At 36.8% G+C, this 20181-nt stretch overlaps 2 protein-coding genes across 31 annotated transcripts in view; one reads left to right on the top strand and one right to left on the bottom strand.

Annotated features, from left to right (window-relative positions):
• Window positions 1-20181, bottom strand: part of LOC126960839 (cytochrome b-c1 complex subunit 7) — a 1171628-nt gene that overhangs the window by 457419 nt on the left and 694028 nt on the right. Inside the window, exon 1 of one of the 28 annotated variants that reach the window (XM_050800601.1) lies at window positions 11428-11431. The exons of the other annotated variants lie outside the window; for them this stretch is intronic. The gene's annotated coding sequence lies outside the window, so the exon portion shown is untranslated. Of the gene's footprint in view, window positions 1-11427; window positions 11432-20181 lie in introns of those variants that run through there. 28 annotated transcript variants of the gene reach the window in all.
• Window positions 1-20181, top strand: part of CPQ (carboxypeptidase Q) — a 498229-nt gene that overhangs the window by 42603 nt on the left and 435445 nt on the right. The window lies entirely within an intron of this gene.

The following is a 20181-nucleotide window of genomic DNA, read 5'->3' as shown; positions in this document are numbered from 1 at the left end:
CTTCACATATTTTTTGTTATACATTTTTCTGGTTACTCTATAATTTTGGTTGCTACTTTTAATGCAATCTACTCTTCCTGTGGATCTCCTATTTGTGTTGTTCATATGTATGAAAAGTAGTGGTGTCACAATATTATTTTTGTATTCATTCACTTAACTGAATTCTGTCATTATTCATAGTTTTCCAGTTGATTCTCTTGTGTTGTCCAGGTAAATAATCAGATTGTTTGCAAATAATAATATTTTAACTTTATCTCTTAAAATTTTATACCTGCATTTTACTATCTAGTTGTGTTATCCAGGACTTCCAAAAAATTAATGGTGGTCATAGTAGACACACTTGTCTTCACCTTATTGTTAATGGGAATACTAATAGAATTTTCATTAAGCATGACATGCTGGCTTTTGAGATGCAACAGAGATATTTTGTCATATTAAGGGAGGAAACCCTCTATTCTTAGGATAGTACACAATAAGGATATTTGTTAAAAAGAATGTTGAATTTTATCAAAAACCTTTTCACAATTTATTGAGATGGTATTTTAGTTTTCTCTTTTTATTATTAATGTGGTAAATTATATTAACAGATTTATTGTTATATCATTCTTTTATTTGGGGCATAAACACCACTTAGTAATGTGATCCACTTTAATGCGATCCTGGATTCTATTTGCAAATACTCACTTAGGGTTTTTTTTCATGATATTAACAAGTGAGTTTTAGGCTATAGTTTTTTTTTTCTGTGCTTTTTATTGTGGATTTATATGTTATAAATATGCATTTGAAGGTTTTCTTTTTTTTCCTTTGCTCTACAACACTTTGAATGGCATTAAAGTTAGGTGTTTCTTAAAGATTTGTCAGTATTCCCCTAGTGAAACCAACTATGTGTTGAACTATTTTGTTGGGAGTAAATTGACAATTTGTCCTCCTTTTAAAATGGATATTGGTATGATAAATTTTCAGATTTATCTGGGGTGTGATTTCTTAGAAAATAATCTTAATTCTCAAATTCACTTACACTGAATTGATGAAATTGGTGTTATAGGAGTCTTTTAATTTTTTTTGTTTCTTGGATCTTCCTCATTGTTTCTTGTTCTTTGTATTTGTATTTTTCTATCCTTATAATTAAAAATGTTTTGGCAAGTTAAAGGTTTTGTTTCGTGTTATTCTTCCTCCTCCACCCATGAAACATCTGTTGGGTTTACTTATTAGTTCTTTCACATTCCATTTTTCTTTTCTTTTCTTTTCTTTTTCTTTTTTTTTTTTGCAACAGAGTTTCACTTTGTCACCCAGGCTGGAGTGCAATGGTGCAATCTTGGCTTACCACAACCTCTGCCTCCCAGATTAAAGAGATTCTCCTGCCTCAGTCTTCTGAGTAGCTGGGATTACAGGTGCACGCCACCACTCCTGGCTAATTTTTGTTTTTTCAGTAGAAATGGAGTTTCACCATATTGACCAGGCTGGTCTCAAACTTGACCTCGTGATCTGCCTGTCTTGGCCTCCCAAAGTGCTTAGATTGCAGGCATGAGCCACCGCACCTGGCAAAAAGCCATTTTTCTAATTTGTTATTTCACTTTTTATGTTTATTAATTTCTTTTTTCTATTTTCCTGTTTTTTGTTTTATTCTAACTTCTTGAGTGCTTATATTATTTCTTTCATTCTTCCTTGTTTATTAATATTTCAGCTATATCACCTAGATAGTTGTATATTGTTGTTTCTTTGATTGTTATTTCCCAGATATCCTACAATTTCAGTTTTGATTTTATCTTCTATGCAAAACTTACAGAATTTTAAAATATCCTGATAGTGGATTATTTTCATTTTCTGAGTTTGTTATTTTAAGTTTTATTGCATTATGAGCACAGATGTATACATTGTTTCTCCTTTTTGAAAACTATTGAAGTTTTTTTTTTTTTTTTTTTTTGCAAAGGTCAGATTTGTGAATGTTCCATGGATGCTTAGAAAGAAGGTGTATTCTCTATTTTTAGAGAATGTATATCACTTAATTTTATTTAGGTTTTCTATATTCTGAAATTTTATTTTGCTTATTCTATCATGTACTGAAAGAAAGGAAAGTTTCCTATTGCGAGATTTTGTTTTCTAATTTAAGACTTCTGTTTTCTGTAGGTTTTTCTTTATTGATATTGCTTCTGTATTATTGGGTAATTAGATAGACATAACATTTAATCTACATTTTAGATTGTGTCCTTTAGCATTACAAGGTGTTTATCTTTTTTCATTGAACATATATTATGCTGCATTAAAACCCATCTGATATTAATACCATGAACCTTATTTTCTTTTTACTTGCTCTTGCCTGTTATAGTCTTTGCCTTTCCCTTTATTTTCAACCCTTCTTGGTTACTTATTGAATTTGTGGTATTCTTCTTGTATGCAGCAGATATTTGGATTTTGCTTTGAGGCCCACCTCCTTTTTCTTTTAATGAGTATGTTTAGGCCATGTGTAGTTATAGAAATAAGTGTTTACTTTTAGTTATGTCATTATATCTTATCACATTTTGTTCACAGTATGGACTATTTCTACTTTGTGGGGTGTGTGTGTATTTTCTGATTTGGAAGATTTGTAATTTTATGCTACCAGTTATTTTATAATTATATCTTTATGTGACTCTCTATTCCCTAATATTAGTATATATGAACTTAGCAATTTCCATTTTCTTCCTTCTACTCCTACTGCAAAATTGGTGGTACTATATTTCTTCATGTATGCCTCTTTATATTTCAATGTACTGTAATTCTGTTGCTTGACTTATCACTTTTAAATGATCTCTTTTGATTGTTAGTATATCGATTAGAATATTTTCATTGATAAGTAACTGAAAAGCCATGTAGTTGTTGCTTAATCAATTAAGACAATTGCTACCTTAATAATAATGTTAATAAGTCCAGAAGTAGGATAGTTTTAGTATCTCAACAATGTTTTTAGAATCCAGTTTTTCCATATTTTTCTTGACCATTCTCAGCATATAGGCTCTTAACTTCACCATTCTGTCTTCTTCGTTACATTTATAGGCATGAATTTATCATATAGCAGGGTAAGAGACAGAGAAAAATGCTGTTTAATCTTCTCAAATTTCTTCATAAGAACAGAGAAACAAATGTCTGCTTATGACTCATTAGACAGAACTGAATCACATGTTCATGCTAAAACCAGTCAATGTTAATAGAAATAGATTTCCCAAGACTAGCTTACGCTAATCACAGATCATTCTGTGGAGCTGGGGAGAACCTCCTAGTTATAAAATACAGAAGCAGAAAAGGACAGGTTTGTGTAGTTCTGCAATGGTGTCTGCTACCTCTGTCTCTATAAAATGAAGAAATCAGCAGAAATACACTGCCACCAATTTTCTTGCCCCTTTGCTGTCTCAAGTTTTGTTAATTACACATTGTTACATGTTAAGGCTTCTTACCTATTAATTCTATCCTGTAACCATAATATATTTGTTTTGGTCTTAGTTACAGAGAATTCAGTACAACTATTAGTCATTTTGCCAGAGATTTATCATGCATTTCTTGACTGACTGAAGTTAATGCACTAGCAATTTCTCCCAGAAATAGATAAAGGGAAGAAGGGAACCAAATTCTGTGGATTATTGCATTTCAAAAAAAGTTTGTCAGCAGTCTTTGTACTTCAGCAACAGTTTGATTGGATATAAAATTTTTGATCATGTTTCCTTGAGGACTTTTCTCTAGATGGGAAAAAATTATGTATTGAAACCTGTTCCTTCCATTTTTTTGATTACGCTTTTTGGGGACACTAGTTATGCATGTGCTTGATTTCCATTTTCTCTCTCTTCATGGCCTTTTGGCTAAGATAAAATGTAATTGATTTCCATTTTCTATATATATATATTCTTTTTTCTATAATCATTTAAAAATTTTACTTTTGCTATAATCCTTTTTAACTTGGTTATGTATATTTTATTCTGATCACATTTTAAATTTGTGTCCTTCATAATTCTTTGTTTTCAGCAGCATTTACTCTGTTTGGATTATCTCCAATATGATCTTCATTTCTCTGATGGCTTTATTTTTCTCTCCTGTTTATGAACTCTGCTAGTCCATGTATCATCTCCCTGTATTGCCTTGCCTTATTTTACTTGGGCTCTTGTATACTTACTTTGCATTTTTAATTTATAGAGGTATATGCTTATTTTTTTTTATAGCATTATATTTGGTCATAATTGTTATCTGTTCTGTGGCAATAGTTTTTGGATGCCACTTTCCTCTGTTCCCTATTTTCTCCTTTTGTGGCTCTTATGCAAGTTATTCCTTTCAGAAAATAATTATCTATAACTGAGGCACATTATTTCTGGATCAGCTACTTGTAAAAGGTTTGTGTGAGGGGGCACCCCATTGTGTTCTAGGCTAATAACAATTGTCCTTATGATTTAATAAGTTTTTTAAAATTTAGCTTTCACTGTCTTCCCCATTGCCTTGTCTTCAGACAGATTTCTGAAAATATAGTTTATGCATGTGATTTGTTGTTCAGTCTCAGTTACTTGCTTTCTTTTGTGCCAGCTTTTGTCCAGGAAATCTATTGTCAAGTTTATGCAACTACTATCATTATTCCTAACAAGAGATTGTTAGTTTTTCTGTTAGGATGTGATGCTTACTTTGGAGGATTATTTTCTACTATAGCCACAGGTAGTTTCTTTTGACATCTTCTTGCAACTCAATTTGAGCTGTGATACAAAGTTTACATGCCCAATGCAGGGGAAATGATGTGTGTCTGCTGCTTTTGAGTGCTGTGGTTGTTGACTTCTTTAGATTCTCATAGTCTGTCCTGATAATTGCAGGAATTAGAAAAGGCTGGCCTAGAGTCCTTTCCTCCACCTATGACTTTAGGACCACATTATGACTTCCTGTTCCCATTTTATGAAAATATGACTACATCTATGGTCTTTTGTGAAAAACAAAGTAAAATGCCCTGCTATCAACTGACAACCCAAATCCAAGAGGTAACCAGATTTTCTTTTGGAATATAAGTTTTTCCAAGGCCATATCCATGTGTGAGATATTTTCATATATTTGAAATGCCTAGACACAGAGCCTCCGGGGGGATATTTTCTGAATGGAAGAATAAGTGTACAGAAGTTGGTTGTATTAGTTTCCTAGGGCTGCTTTAACAATTTACCATAAAACCAGTGACTTAACAGATATTTATTCTTTCACAGTTCTAAATGAAGGTAACAGCAGGGATGCTGTCCCTTCAGAGGCTCTAGGGGAAGAATTCTTCCTTGTCTCTTCCAGGTTCTGGTGGCTCCAGATGTTCCTTGGCTTGTTGCTGCATAACTCTAATCTCTGCTTCAGTCTTTATATGGCTTTCTTCCTTATGTTCTGTCTTCTCTTCTGTCTCTTATAAGGATACTTATCATTGAATTTAGGGCCCATCCAGGATGATCTCATCTCAAGATCTTTAACTTAATTGTATCTGTAAAGTCCCTTTTTTCGAATAAGGTTATACTCATCAAAAGTACTAGGGGTTACGATATGGATGTATATTTCGGGGGACCATTACTCAACCCACTCCACTAGTGTTTCTGTGTCATTTCCCTTCATACATTTAACAGCTGTTTATATAGCAATGTCTTTGTGAATAACACTGTTCTGGGGGTTTCAGAGTATTGACTATCTTTTCCTTAAAATGTTTATAATTTACTTGAGGACTCAAGATCTACATTTGAACAATAATATAAGTTAAAACAAAAAATAAAGTGGAGTCATTTTGGTAACTAGTGTGAGAATTCCACTGCTGGGAAAGATGTTCTTAATATGATGCTTTGATAAGCTTGAGTAGATGCCGAGACCAGCTCGGTCAGGGAGACCCTAACCCAGTGGCACTAGAGGAATTAAAGACACACTCACAGAAATATAGACGTGTGAAGTGGGAAATCAGGGGTCTTACAGCCTTCAGAGCTGAAAGCCCCGAACAGAGATTTACCCACGTATTTATTAACAGCAAACAGCCAGTAGCATTGTTTTTATAGATATTAAATTAACTAAAAGTATCCCTTATGGGAAACGAAGGGATGGGCCGAATTAAAGGAATAGGTTGAGCTAGTTAACTGCAGCAGGAACATGCCCTTAAGGCAAAAATCACTCATGCTATTGTCTGTGGCTTAAGAATGACTTTAAGCGGTTTTCTGCCCTGGGTGGGCCAGGTGTTCCTTGCCCTCATTCCTGTAAACCCACAACCTTCCAGCCCGGGTATTAGGGCCATTATAAACATGTTACAGTGCTGTGGAAATTTTGTTTACGGCCAGTCTTGGGGCCAGTTTATAGCCAGATTTTGGGGGGCTTGCTCCCAACAAGTAGAAGTTAGCCTCCAAAGCCCAGCTAGTACTCAGGTTTCTATGATACTGGTATGAGAGGTGGCTTTTTAGAGGCAAGCCAAATGGGGATTTCCATGTAAAATGCTGTTCTGTGCACGCTGACCCTTCCTCATTACTCTAAAACATCTTCAAAACCATAAAAATAACAGTGAAAATAGGTTGAGTGTATTTCTTTTGGAAATCACTGAAGAAGCTGGGCTTTATCAAAATATACAATTACATATAATTAAATAAGACAATAATACTATTAATAAGTCATACAGTTCTGGAAAACAGTAAGGTCTCTGTGGTTGCAGTTGTCTCTGGAAAATGAATCTTGAGTTGAATGTTAAAATTGGGTGGAATATGGTTGAGAAAGGATATTCTAGCAAAGAGAATGATATTGGTAAGTGCAGGAGTATACCTAAGACAAGCTTGAGACCCCAAGTGAGTGGTGTGATCCTGCTGAATTGCAGTAGGCTTTCAGTAGAAGTGCAAGATTGTACCTTGCTTGTAGGTGTGTAATAGAACTATTGTGAATAAAGTTGTGGTTCGTAATAATTATTGAACCCTAGGTCCTCAAGCAAACATAGGCAGTGGACAGGTAGTTATAGTGGACCTTGGGTGAGACCCAGTGCTATGCTGGCTTCAGGTCTGATCCAGCATAGTCCCAGTGTTGGTGACCACAGGGGTGCTTGTGTCACCCCTCTCCCACCTCCAGGCAGCTCAGCATAGAGAGACTCTGTTTGTTTGAGAGAAAGTAAGGAAAGAGAACAAGAGTCTTTCTGGTAATCCAGAGAATTCTTCCAGATCTTATCCAAGACCACCAAGGTGATACCTCTACAAGTCCACAAGAGCCACAGTTTTACTGAGCTTTAGGTGTCCCCTAATGCAGATACAGCTGCAATGACCAAAAACTTAGACCACAACACCCAAGTCCTTTCAAATGTCTGGAAAGCCTTCCCAAGAAGGACAGGTACAAATAAGTCCAGGCTGCAAAGACTACAATAAATATTTAATTCTTCAACAGCCAGAGACTAATGAACATTCACAAGGATCAAGACCATCCAGAAAACATGACTTCACCAAATGAACTAAATAAGGTGCCAGGGACCAATTCTGGAGATACAGAGATAGATGACCTTTCAGAAAATTCAAAATAGCTGTGTTGAGGAAGCTCAAAGAAATTCATAGAGAAGGAATTCAGAATCCTCTCAGATAAACTTAACAAAGAGATTGAAATACTTAAAAAGAATCAAGTAGAAATTCTGGAGTTGAAAACGGTAATTGACACTCTGAAGAATCTATTAGAGTATCTTAACAGCAGAATTGATCAAGCAGAAGAAAGAATTAGTAAGCTTGCAGACAGACTTTTTGAAAATATGCAATCAAAGTAGACAAAAGAAGAAAGAATAAAAAAAGATTGAAGCATGCGTACAAGATCTAGAAAATGACCTCAGAAGGGCAAATCCAAGAGTTATTAGCCTTAGAAAGGATGGAGGATGTAGCGGGGGGGGGGGGGGGGGGGGGGGGGGGAGAGAGAGAGAGAGAGAAGGGTAGAGAGTTTATTGAAAGAGATAATAACAGAGAATTTTCCAAACCTAGAGAAAGATATCAATATTCAAGTCCAAGGTTATCGAACACCAAGATTTAACCCAAAGAAGACTACCTCAAGGCATTTAATAGTCAGACTCCCAAAGGTTGAGTATAAAGAAAGGATCCTAAAAGCATCAAGAAAAAAAGAAACAAATAACATACAATGGATCTCCAGTACATCTGGCAGCAGACTTCAGTGGAAACTTTACAGGCCAGGAGACAGTGGCATGACATATTAAAAGTGCTGAAAGAAAAAATCTTTTACCATGGAATAGTATATCCAGCAAAAATATTCTTCAATCATGAAGGAGACATAAAGACTTTTCCAGACAAATAAAGGCTGAGGGATTTCATCAACACCAGACCTGACCTACAAGAAATGTCAAATGGAATTCTCCAATCAGAAAGAAAAGGGTATTAATGAGGAGTAAGAAATCATCTGAAGGCACAGGACTCACTGGTTACAGTAAGTACACAGAAAAAAAATGGAATATTGTAACACTGTAATTGTGGTTTGTAAATTACCCATATCTTAAGTACAAAGATGAAAACATGAGCTGATGAAAAATAATAACTGCAACTCTTTAAGATGCAGACAATACAGTAAGATATAAATAGAACAACAAAAAGTTAAGAAGCAGGGAGATGAAGTAAAAGTGTAGAGTTCTCTCTTTGCTTGCTTGTTAGTTTGTTAATGCAATCAGTGTTAAGTCACCAGTTTAAAATAATGGGTTATAAGATGGTATTTGCAAGCCTCATAGTAACCTCAAATCAAGAAACATTAAAAAAACACTAAAATTAAAAAGCAAAAAATTAAAACGTAGCACCACAGAAAGTTAACTTCACAAAAAGGAAGACAGAAAGGAAAGCAGGGAGGAAGGAAGAGAAGACCACAAAACAACCAGAAAACAAACAACAAAAAGGCAGGTGTAAGACCTTACTTATCAGTAATAACATTGAATGTAAATGGATGGAACTTTCCAATCAAAGGACATGGAGTAACTGAATGGTTTAAAAAAAAAAAAAGACCCAATCATCTGTTACCTGCTGGAAGCACAATAAAGAAATATCAGACTTAATCTGCACTGTAGGTCAAATGGACCTAATAGATATTTACAGAACATTTTATCCAATGGCTGGATAAGACACATTCTTCTCCTCAGCATGTGACTCATTCTTATTTTTTAATTTTTATTAATTTTTTTTGAGATGGAGTCTCACTCTGTCGCCCAGGCTAGAGTGCAGTGGCTCACTGCAAGCTCCGCCTCCTGGGTTCACGCCATTCTCCTGCCTCAGCCTCCTGAGTAGCTGGGACTACAGGTGCCCACCACCACGCCTGACTAATTTTTTGTATTTTTAGTAGAGATGGGATTTCACCATGTTAACCAGGATGGTCTCAATCTCCTGACCTCGTGATCCACCCACCTCGGCCTCCCAAAGTGCTGGGATTACAGGCATGAGCCATCGCGCCCGGCCACATATGGCTTATTCTTAAGGATAGACTGTATGTTAGGCCACAAGACAAGTCTTAAAACCTTTGAAAGAACATAAATTATATCAAATATCTTCTCTGACTACAGTGGAATAAAACTAGAAGTCAATAACAAGAGGAATTTTGGAAACTACAAACACACAGAAGTTAAACAATGTGCTCCTGAATGACCAATGGGTCATTGAAGAACTTAGGAAATTTGAAAAAAATGTGCAACAAATAATAATGGAAACACAACATACCAAAACCTATGGGATACAGTGAAAGCAGTACTACGAGAGAAATTTATAGCTATAAGCACCTACGTAAAAAAGAGGAAAAACTTCAGATTAACAAACTAATGATGTATCTTAAAGAACTAGAAAAGCAAGAGCAAAGTAAACCCAAAATTGGAAGAAAATAAATAATAAAGATAAGAGCATAAATAAATAAAATTAAAATTAAAAATAGTACAAAAGATCAATGAAATGAACAGTTGGTTTTGTGAGAAGAAAAAATTTACAAATCTTTAGTCAGGCTAAGAAGAAAAGAGAGACTACCCAAATAAACAAAATAAGAGATGAAAAGGAGACATTATAACCAATACCACAGAAATTCAAAGGATCATTAGAGGCTATGAGGAGCAACTATGTGCCAATAAATTGGAAAACCTAGAAGAAATGGATCTCATTCTAGATACAAACAACCACAAGATTAAACTATGGAGGAATCCAAAACTTGATCAGGTCAATAACAAGTAAGGAGATGGAAGCCATAATGGAAAGTCTCCCAGCAAACCAAAGCCTGGGACTTGATGGATCCAGGCTGAATTCTAGCAAATGTTTAATGAAAAACTAATACCAGTGCTACTCAAACTAGTCCAAAAAATAGAGGAGGAAAGAATACTTCCAAAGTGGCCTTCTATGAGACGAGTATTACCCTGATACAAAAACCTAACAATGACACATTGAAAGACAAAAACAAAAAATTACAGGCCAATATCCCTGAAGAACACTGATGCCAAAATTCTTAACAAAATATTAGTAAATTAAATTCTGTGATGCACTAAAAAGATCATTCATCATGACCAAGGGGAATTTATCCCAGGGATGCGAATATCCTCAACATATGCAAACCAATTCATGTGATACTTCATATAAACAGATTGAGAAACAAAAAATCATATGGTTATTTCAACTGATGCTGAAAACGTATTTGATAAAATTCAGCATCCCTTCATGATAAAAACTCTGAAAAACTGAATATAGAATGAATATAGTTCAATGTAATAAAAGCCATATATGACAGATCTATAGCTAGTATCTTATGAGGAAAATCTGAAAGCCTTTCCTCTAAGATCTAGAACATGACAAGGATGCCCATCTTCACTACTGTTATTCAACAGTCCTGGCAAGAGCAATTAGACAAGAGAGAGAAATAAAGGGCATCCCGATTGGAATGGAAGATGTCAAATTATCTTTGTTTGCAAATGATGTGATCTTATATTTGGAAAAACCTAAAGACTCCACCAAAAAAGTATGAGAACTGTTCAACAAATTCAGTAAGGTGGCAGGATAAAAAATCAACATATAAAAATCTGTAGTATTTCTATATGCCAACAACAAACAATCTGAAAAAGAAATTTAAAAAGTAATCCCACTTACAATAGCTACAAATAAAATGAAATACCTAGGAATTAACTTAACCAAACAAGTGAAAGATCTCTACAATGAAAATGATAAAATGCTGATGAAGGAAATTGAGGAGGACACATAAAAGGAAAGATATTCCATGTTCATGGATTGGAAGAATCAATATTGTTAAAATTTTCATACTATCCAAAGCAATCTGCAGAATTAATGCAGACTGATGGAACAGAATAGAGAACCTAGAAATAAATCTATACATCTATGGTGAATTTATTTTTAGCAGAGGAACCAAGAACATATATTGGGGAAAGGACAGTTTCTCCAATAAGTGGTGTTGGGAAAACTGGATGTCCATATGCAAAAGAATGAAACTAGACCCCCATCTTTCCTGACATATAAAAATCAAATCAAAATGTATTAAAGACTTAAATCTAAGACCCAAAACCATGAAACTACTATAAGACAATATTGGAGGAAACTCTCTAGGACATTGGATTTGGCAAAGATTTCTTCAGTAATACCCCACAAGCACAGGCAACCACAGCAAAAATTGACAGATGGGATCACAGTAAGTTAAAATGCTTGTGCATAGCAAAGGAAGCAGCAAAGTGAAGAGACAGTCCACAGAATGGGAGAAGATATTTGGAAACTATCCATCTGACAAGGGATTAATAGCCATAATATGTAAGCAGCTCAAACAGCTCTATAGGAAAAAATATAATAATGTGATCAAAGAATGGGTAAAAAACGAGTAGATGTTTCTCAAAAGAAGGCAAACAAGTATATGCAAAGGTGCTCAACATCATTGCTCATCAGAATAATGCAAATAAAAACTTCAGTGAGATATCATCTCACCCCAGTTACAGTGGCTTTTATCCAAAAGACAGGCAATAACAAATGCTGGCAAGGATGTGGAGAAAAGGGAACCCTTGTACACTATTTGTGGGAATGTAAATTGTTACAACCACTATGGACAAGAGTTTGGAGTTTTCTCAAAAAACTAAAAATAGAGCTACCATAAGATCCAGCAATCTCACTGCCAGCTATATACCCAAAAGGAAGGAACTCGGTATATTGAAGAGATAGCTATGCTCCCATGTTTGTTGCAGGAGTTTTTCACAACAACCAATATTTTGAAGCAAACTAAGTGTCCATCAACAGATAAATGGATAAAGAAAATGTGGTACATGTACACAATGGAGTACTATTCAGTCACTAAACGAATGAGATCCTCTCGTTTGCAACATGGATGGAAGTGGAAGTCATTATGTTGAGTGAAGTGAGCCAGGTACAGAAAGACAAATATCACATGTTTTCATTTATTTGTGGGAGTTAAAAAGTAAGACAATTGAACTCATAGACATAGAGAGTGGGAGGAAGGTTACCAGAGGCTGAGAAAGGTAGTAGGGGGCTGGTGGAAAGTGAGGATGGTTAATTGGTACAAAAATATATTTTAGAAGGCATGAATAAGATCTAGCATTTAATAGTATAACAGGGTGACTAAAGTCAGTAATAGTTTAATTATACATTTAAAAATAACTAAAACAGTATAATTGGATTGCTTGTTACACAAAGGATAAATGCTTGAGGTGATAGACACTCTACTTACCCTGAAGTGATTATACACATTGTATGCCTTTATCAAAATATTTTATGTAACCCATATATATATGCACCTACTATGTACCCACAAAAATTAAAACTAAAAACCCCCAAATAATATAAACCAGAGTGTCATATTGGTGCTTCACTATATTCAAACAAATTTAGAAACATATGGTACTGAGGGCCCAAGCTGAGGACAAAGAGACATCAAGCACACCTATTCTAAAGTGAGCTATAAATAACTGGGGTCAGACACCTCCCCCAGAGATCAGTAAGAGGTGGCCAAACTGTCCTTATCACTCTAAACTGTCACCCAAGGCCTTTCCTGTCATTTCCCAATTGATAAAAGAAGATGTGGGGTAGAGAGGAGAAAGAAGATGACATTGTTACAGTTGTGAGTTTCTTGCCAAATGTTGCGTTTCCCTCCGTTTCCCATGGGGGCTTCCTGCCTACTTCAAAGCCCTGTGAAAAGTGGACTACTAGACATGAGCCTGGGAATGTCAACAGGAGACTGGCTTCTCACTCCTGGCTAGATGTTGCATGAGGTGAGGCAGCAGAGGCTTAGCTTGGTGCTGTCGTTAGCATGAAGTGAAGTATGGTGAAGGAAGAAAAGGACCTACCATGGGTCCTTGATGTGTGGGGGCATATATGTACTTGGAAATTGATACCTTCTGCTTGCCTGGCTGCACTACTCTGCCAAGGCAGATAGACAATGGACCGCAGGTAAGACGTCTAAGAAGACGACAGAGACAATCCCCCAGCTCACTTAGAAGGTCTGGAGGAGGATTTTCATGGTTCCTATGGCTCGTCAGAATAAGTCTAGCAGGTAGAATGCAAGGCATGACTTTGGGAACTGATCAAGTGGCATCTAGTTATGAGATATCGCATTTGGTGAGAGGGTTGAGGGTGTGGACCAGTGACCGAGACACAAAATGGAGACGCAGTTGTCTCTTATTTTGAGGGCATTCTCAGTCATGTAGAGTGCTGACTTGAAGCAAACATCTCTCCAAGTAAACTGCATGCACCTTGTGGGTAGAAAGCACCACATTATTAAAGACCACCAGCATTGGGAAGAACCAGACCTAGCTAGAAGGGAACTCAAAACAGCTGCCCACTTCTTCCAGACAACCAGTCTCATATGTCAACCTCTGCCGCATCTTAAATTTCTCTCCCACTGCTCTAACGCATTGGTAGACTTAAAGCCTGGAAGATGGAGGAAGGAGGAGGTACAGAGGACACAGAGAACATCTCTTTCCCTCCTGAAGGATGGAGAGAGCAGAACTTTCCCCCTGCCCGCTCCAGGCCTGACCTGAAGCCTGGCTGGCCCCAGGGAGAGCAAAGAAGAGCTTTATACTAGACATGAAACTGGAATTTAAAATATGTTTGAGTCTTAAATACTGGAATTAGACTCTTCTAATAACTGAAAGTGATTGGAATTTTGTGGAATATTCCCAGATGTTACTAAGGGATAGTGAAATATGATTCAATGTAGGACAGCTGTCAGCAAGGATTGGGGAAAATGAAACCATTTTAAGTTTATATTACATTGAATACAGACTGTAAAATAACCTGGTTATATAAAATATAGTAGAAAGAAGATAGATATTAAAGTCAAACTGACCTGGGTTTGAATCCTTGCTCAGCAACTCACTTTCCACATGATTTTTGGCAAATTACTTTCAGTAGTTTTCTTAACTGTGAAATGGGGATAGGCAGTAACATCATTCTTCCAAGGATTTGGGAGAAGATTAAGTGAAATAACTTCTAGGAAGTGTCTAGTGTGATGCCTGAGACATATAGACCTCTGAAATGGGGATTGATTATTACAGCTGGAGACAAATCTGGTAAATCAAGTACTAATGGCTGATGTAGCTATCAAATGTAATTTGAAGTAGTTAGATGGGTGGGATGTGATGAGTATTTGATGTTTTCTAAATCCCAAACTATCTTTTTCAATGAAGTCAATGCATTTTCAAAGCATTTTCTGCTTAATTTGGAAGTTTAAATGTATCTAACTGGAAGCACATACTATGAAAAGCATGAGAAAGGGCTTCTTGTCCTGATCAGAAAAATGAGGAGGCTCCAAAGAGATCTGAGGCAGGACTTCTGCCAGCCTCAAAATGTGCCACACACATTTCACTGGGAAGATGCTCTGAATAACATACTCTTGGCCATGTGAGTGCGTTCCTTGGCAACCCTGGCCCTGCAAAGTTGGCAGGAGGGGATTTTCAGGTTGCCAGCTAAAGCCCTGACACTCAGAGCTGGCCTCAGTGTCTCTGTTCCCAACCCTGTCCCCATCCCCAGCTGAAGGAACTTTTGTTTGTGTAATAGCCATTGTATCTCATCCCTTCTACTAATTGGCTCTGACCCTAACTTTCCATATTCTCCGGCTTGGAGATGCATGTGGGAGATTTGCTTTGAGAAGGTCCCAGCTTTGGCATTGTCAGTTTCTCATCTGGCTCCTAATCTATTTCACTTTGTCTCAAGCTTCCCTTCTTTGGTGACCCACTAAAAACTGAAGTTGTGCTGGCAAGATGGTGCATTGCTGTCATGGAAAGAGGCTGTTTGCAGAGCTGCAGGGTTAACAAGAAGGCTCCTTCTGCCTGTGGACTGTTGGTTTGTCCTTGGTAGTAGCCAGTTGGAGTACAGCAGGGAGGCATGCTCATTCCAGAAGCTGTCTAGTCTTCACTTGAAGGAAGTGCCATCTTAATTTTGAAATGACAGCAGCTTGCATCTAGAGCAAACTCTCTGAAGGAGGGGGATCTTCCAATATACCCTGTGGGCCTCCTGAAGACCTGAGGCATAGGCAACAAGGAAGCAAGGAAGGTGAGGAAGAAAAGGGGTGGGTAGGAAAAAGGAAAATAAGAGAGAGAAAGGTGAATGAAAGCTACAGCTGCTGAATCCCCTTCTGTATCCATCACATATTTTTACTGAAAGTTTTTGATAACGTCCCATTGCCTTATGTTTATTTATTTTGAGAGTTAACATTAAATAGTGCTTACTACTTATGAGGCACTGCATTAGCACTATATATATTATGATTTTTAAGCTTCACTACAAACTCATGAGGTGGGCAGTGGTACTATGTTTATTTCAAGATGGTAAACTGAGACATGGAGCCATTAAGTAACTTTTCTAAGATCACACAGCTAGTAAGTGGTAGAGCCAGGTTTCAAATGCAAGATTTACATTTTCTCTTCCCTTTCCTTCCTGTCCCTCCTCTCCCCTTTCTCCTTCTGTAAACAAGTGTCTTCTTTGAGGTGTATTTAGTGTCACATATTTTGCATTTTTGTGCCTTTTTTTTTTGGCGGGGGTCAGAGGGTTGTGATTTTGCTGTTTAAAATGGCCCCCAAGTGTAGTGCTGAAGTGTTGTCTAGTGCTTCTATGTGCAGGAAGATTGTGATGTGCCTTATAGAGAAAACGTGTGTGTTAGATAAGCTTCATTCAGGCTTTAGTTGCAGTGCTGTTGGCTGTGAGTACAATGTTAATGAATCAATCGATAGATATGAAATATGGTATTTAAAAGAAGCATACATAAAACAAGGTTATGTCTTCATCAGTTGATGAAAGTGTTATGACCAGAGGATCGCAAGAACCTAACTCTGTATTTCCCATGAAGCCATGATTCAATAATCTCTAATTCAGTGTTTGTGGCAACTTTATAGAACATAACTCCATGAATAATGAGACTTTGCCATATATTTTTTTTGGCAAAGATTATAATAAATATATCCTGCCACCTAAGTTTAGCTAGATGCACAGGCTTCTTTCCAAGCTCTGTGGCCATTTGCTAAGCAGTACCACTACATAGGTTTTGTTTCTTCAGTTCATAAAATCTCATGCATAATATCTTATGTGGTGCCTGAAAAATAGTCAGTGCTCTGTAAATGCTTATTGAATGAGTGAATGAATGATTAAATGAATGAAGAAAGTAATACTCAAAATTTATAAGATAATCCAGTCTAGTACTTTACATTTTAAGAAGTACATGAATAGACCTGGAACCAATGTGTGTGTGTTTTTTCTTTTTAAGTAAGTCATACTGTAGCAGAACCAGCCACAGACAAAAATCCTCAGACACCAAGTTAAAGAAGGAAGGGGTTTATTTGGCCGGGGGCATCGGCAAGACTCCTGTCTCAAGAGCCAAGCTCCCCGAGTGAGCAATTCCTGTCCCTTTTAAGAGCTCACAACTCTAAGGGGGTGCATGTGAGAAGGTCGTGATTGATTGAGCAAGCAGGGGGTACGTGACTGGGGGCTGCATGCACCAGTAATTACATCAGAACAAAACAGGATAGGCATTTTCACAGTGCATTTTTATACAATGTCTGTACTCTATAGATAACATAACTGATTAGGTCAGGGGTAGATCTTTAACTACCAGGCCCAGAGTGCGGCTCTGGGCTGTCTGCCTGTGGATTTCATTTCTGCCTTTTAGTTTTTACTTCTTCTTTCTTTGGAGGCAGAAATTGGGCATAAGATGATATGAGGGATGGTCTCCTCCCTTAATACAACTATGAGGCAAGCAAATTGTTCTAATTGCCTTCTGGTTGATTACATACTATTTGTTGAGTACTAGCTACTGGAATTTACAAAATGGAATTTTGCATAGTTTTTTTCCCTCAATCCTGCCTAATAAAATTAAGGTCCATCTGTTTTGTATAAGAGTCCGCTTACCAAGAGTGCTTACCAGTATCTTATGTGGTATCTTATGTGGTAAGATATTTACTTACCAAGAGTGCTTTGATAAACGAAGAGGTTATCAGTCACTTGTGTGGGTACCCTATACTCTGTTTGGCTATAATGGGGTTAAAAGGTCGAGAATCTGTAAGGGGATTCTTATCCATGAGGATATTATGTATGCCTAGGGACCATGGAAGTGAAGTTTTGTTTCATTTATTCATCTATTCAACAAATATTTTGAAGATGTGCTGGTGATATAATTTGGAATACAAAAATATGATGTCCCTGAGATTGTTCTTTGGCATCTTGGAAAATAGTCCTATGTAGAAAGCAACATCTTTCATACTTTCAGTTCTTAAATATTCATCAAGCACCTATTATGTCCCAGGTACTAGGGATATAGCAGTAAGACAAAGCCCCTGCCCTTTGAAACTTATATTCCTTCAGGAAGAGCAGGCACTGAACAACCCATTTGAGGTAATACTCTCCCCTTTGGCCCTGATTCTGATTCAGCCGCTCTCTATTTATTATCTTCATATTATGTGAAATTATCTTGCCTTTTTGCTTATTGTCTGTCTTCCCTCATGACAAGTATGTAGTTCTAAAAGAGCAGAAACTATGTCTTTCCTGTTGCTGAATATCCATCACTGAGAATAGTGTTTGATCCAATAGTAGATGCTTAATAAATGTTTGTTCTTATTTAATTATAGTTATGGTAATGTTAGGAAGTATATTTCTGGAGATTTTGAATTAGTATGGATAATCAGGAATGCTCCTTTAAAGAAATATGGATTGAGTTGAACTTTGAAGAAGTAAGCAGCAACTAAATGGAGCAAAGAGTATATATTCTAGGCAGAGGGATCAGGTCAACGAATGGAACATTAGAATGTGTGATATAAAATTGATATATCTGGAGTTCAAGAGTAGGAGAGTTTATTAGATGAGCATAGAAAGGTAGGAGAGGGTAGGATAGTCAGGGATTAGGAGGCTATATAGGGATTTGGAGTTTTATCCTAAAAGCATTGGGAAGCTATTAAAGAACTACAAACAGGAAATCAATCTGTTGTTCTGTGATGGGAGAGAGACTACTGAGTGGATGGTGCAACCATTCATGGTCTTGAAGATTAGGTGCTCAGTTTTGGAAATCTTTGATTCAAAGTACCTGTGAAACATCCAGTTGGAGGTATTAAGTAGCCAATTGGCTATACATATTTTTGGGTTCAGAGAAGGGGGTCTGAAATGAATATACTCATCGAGTGACAGTACTGTAAATGGTGTTTGAAGTCAAGAGGACTGATGAAATTGTCTAGGGGGAGAGCATAGAGTAAGAAAAACAGAGGGCTTCATTCAGGCTAATCTTTGAGGAGCTTCATCTTTTAAAGATGATAAAGAAGGGTAAATAGGAAAGAATCTTAAAAGCAAAAAAGTTTAAACTAAACTATCTATGCTTATTTATATGGCCTCTTTGAGTGGTTTTATTGTCAATTGCCCAAGCATATCTCTCTAATAAGACTCTATTTAATTTACCATATTTTAATCACTTATTTTCTTGTCTTTTTCTTCTATTGTCCTTGAGAGGAGAGATTTTGTTCTTTAAAATCATGCTTGAAACCCTAGTGTCTAGCATGCTTCCTGCTTAATAGGCATGAAATATATCTGTTATTGAGTGGGAATACAGAACTTTCTTAGGAAAGATGAGCAAGAGCAGAAAGGAGATTTTTCCTCACAGCCTCTTCTATGTGGGAGACCATAAGCATTTTATTTTAAGCCTTTTGTCTATAACTGTGAAATGGTGATTTAGGTATCAGGAAGCAGATGGGAAACTTTTTGAGGGGTAGAAGAGTCTAAATTCTGCATCTGTGGTTTCTTTGCATGGATTTGCTCCTACCCCTAGACCTGTGGCTGCTAAAAGTTATTTCCAGAAGCTGTTGCAGCCAAGAGTGTGGTATCTACTTCATCAATTTGGAGGTTGGCCTGCCCAGGTCTCCCAATAGTCCCTTTCCTTATATTCCCTCTCTCTCGACTATCTGTTGCCCATTTCCTCCAACTTTATCCCAATTCCTCGTTGTCCAAAGAATCCCAGGAGCATGTTTCGTAATTATAGGCATTATTTTACTCAGGATTTATTAACATTTTGTACAGTTATCATCTTTCCCCATTTTTCCATTATGAAATACATTTTTTATCTCATATAATTTTTACCTTTGATGATGAAATGTGTATATTCTCTTTGATAATGGATCTAATGATAATGTGACCAGTGTGTGAAGGTCAGTGGGTCTTCCTCTCTCCCAGTTACTCCACATTCTGGCTAGATGCCTCTGTTACTAATAGCTTAGCCTGCTGTTCCCATGTTTGAGGACTGGTTCTTTTTCCTAGGCCGAGGCAAATAGTTGTAATATTGTTGCCTGGACTGTGTTTTAATACGTGATCTTTGCTGCCTGAATTTTCTTTTTTCTAGACTACCTGATTTTTCTTGACTTGTGGAATTTTATGATTGCTTGATTTGTGGAAATTTATCTCAAGCCCCTGGTTTTGAACCAATGACTCTATTATTTTAAGCCAGGTGTATTGTTTTTTTTAGCCTGTGTCTATTATACTGTATCTTGCCTCTTATATTCCCTATCTCTAAGTGACTTGACTGACTGGACATTTTGTTAACTGTGGGGAGGAAGAGCATCAACATGACCTGCATATGGCTGGAGAAGAGTGGGGTTAGCCCTTGAGGGTTGAGGGTGAATGCGTAAAGGGTATTAAGGGTGGGAAGATAGTGCTAAGTTGGAGAGAAACTTTCAGTGAATTTCACTGATTTCAAATCAAGCTGAATTTGAAGTTCTTGTCTACA

Source organism: Macaca thibetana, chromosome 8, assembly GCF_024542745.1.
Source record: "Macaca thibetana thibetana isolate TM-01 chromosome 8, ASM2454274v1, whole genome shotgun sequence".
NCBI classification, from domain to species: Eukaryota; Metazoa; Chordata; class Mammalia; order Primates; family Cercopithecidae; genus Macaca; species Macaca thibetana.
The sequence above is the reverse complement of the archived record's forward strand: the minus strand, read 5'-3'. Positions and strand labels throughout refer to the sequence as shown.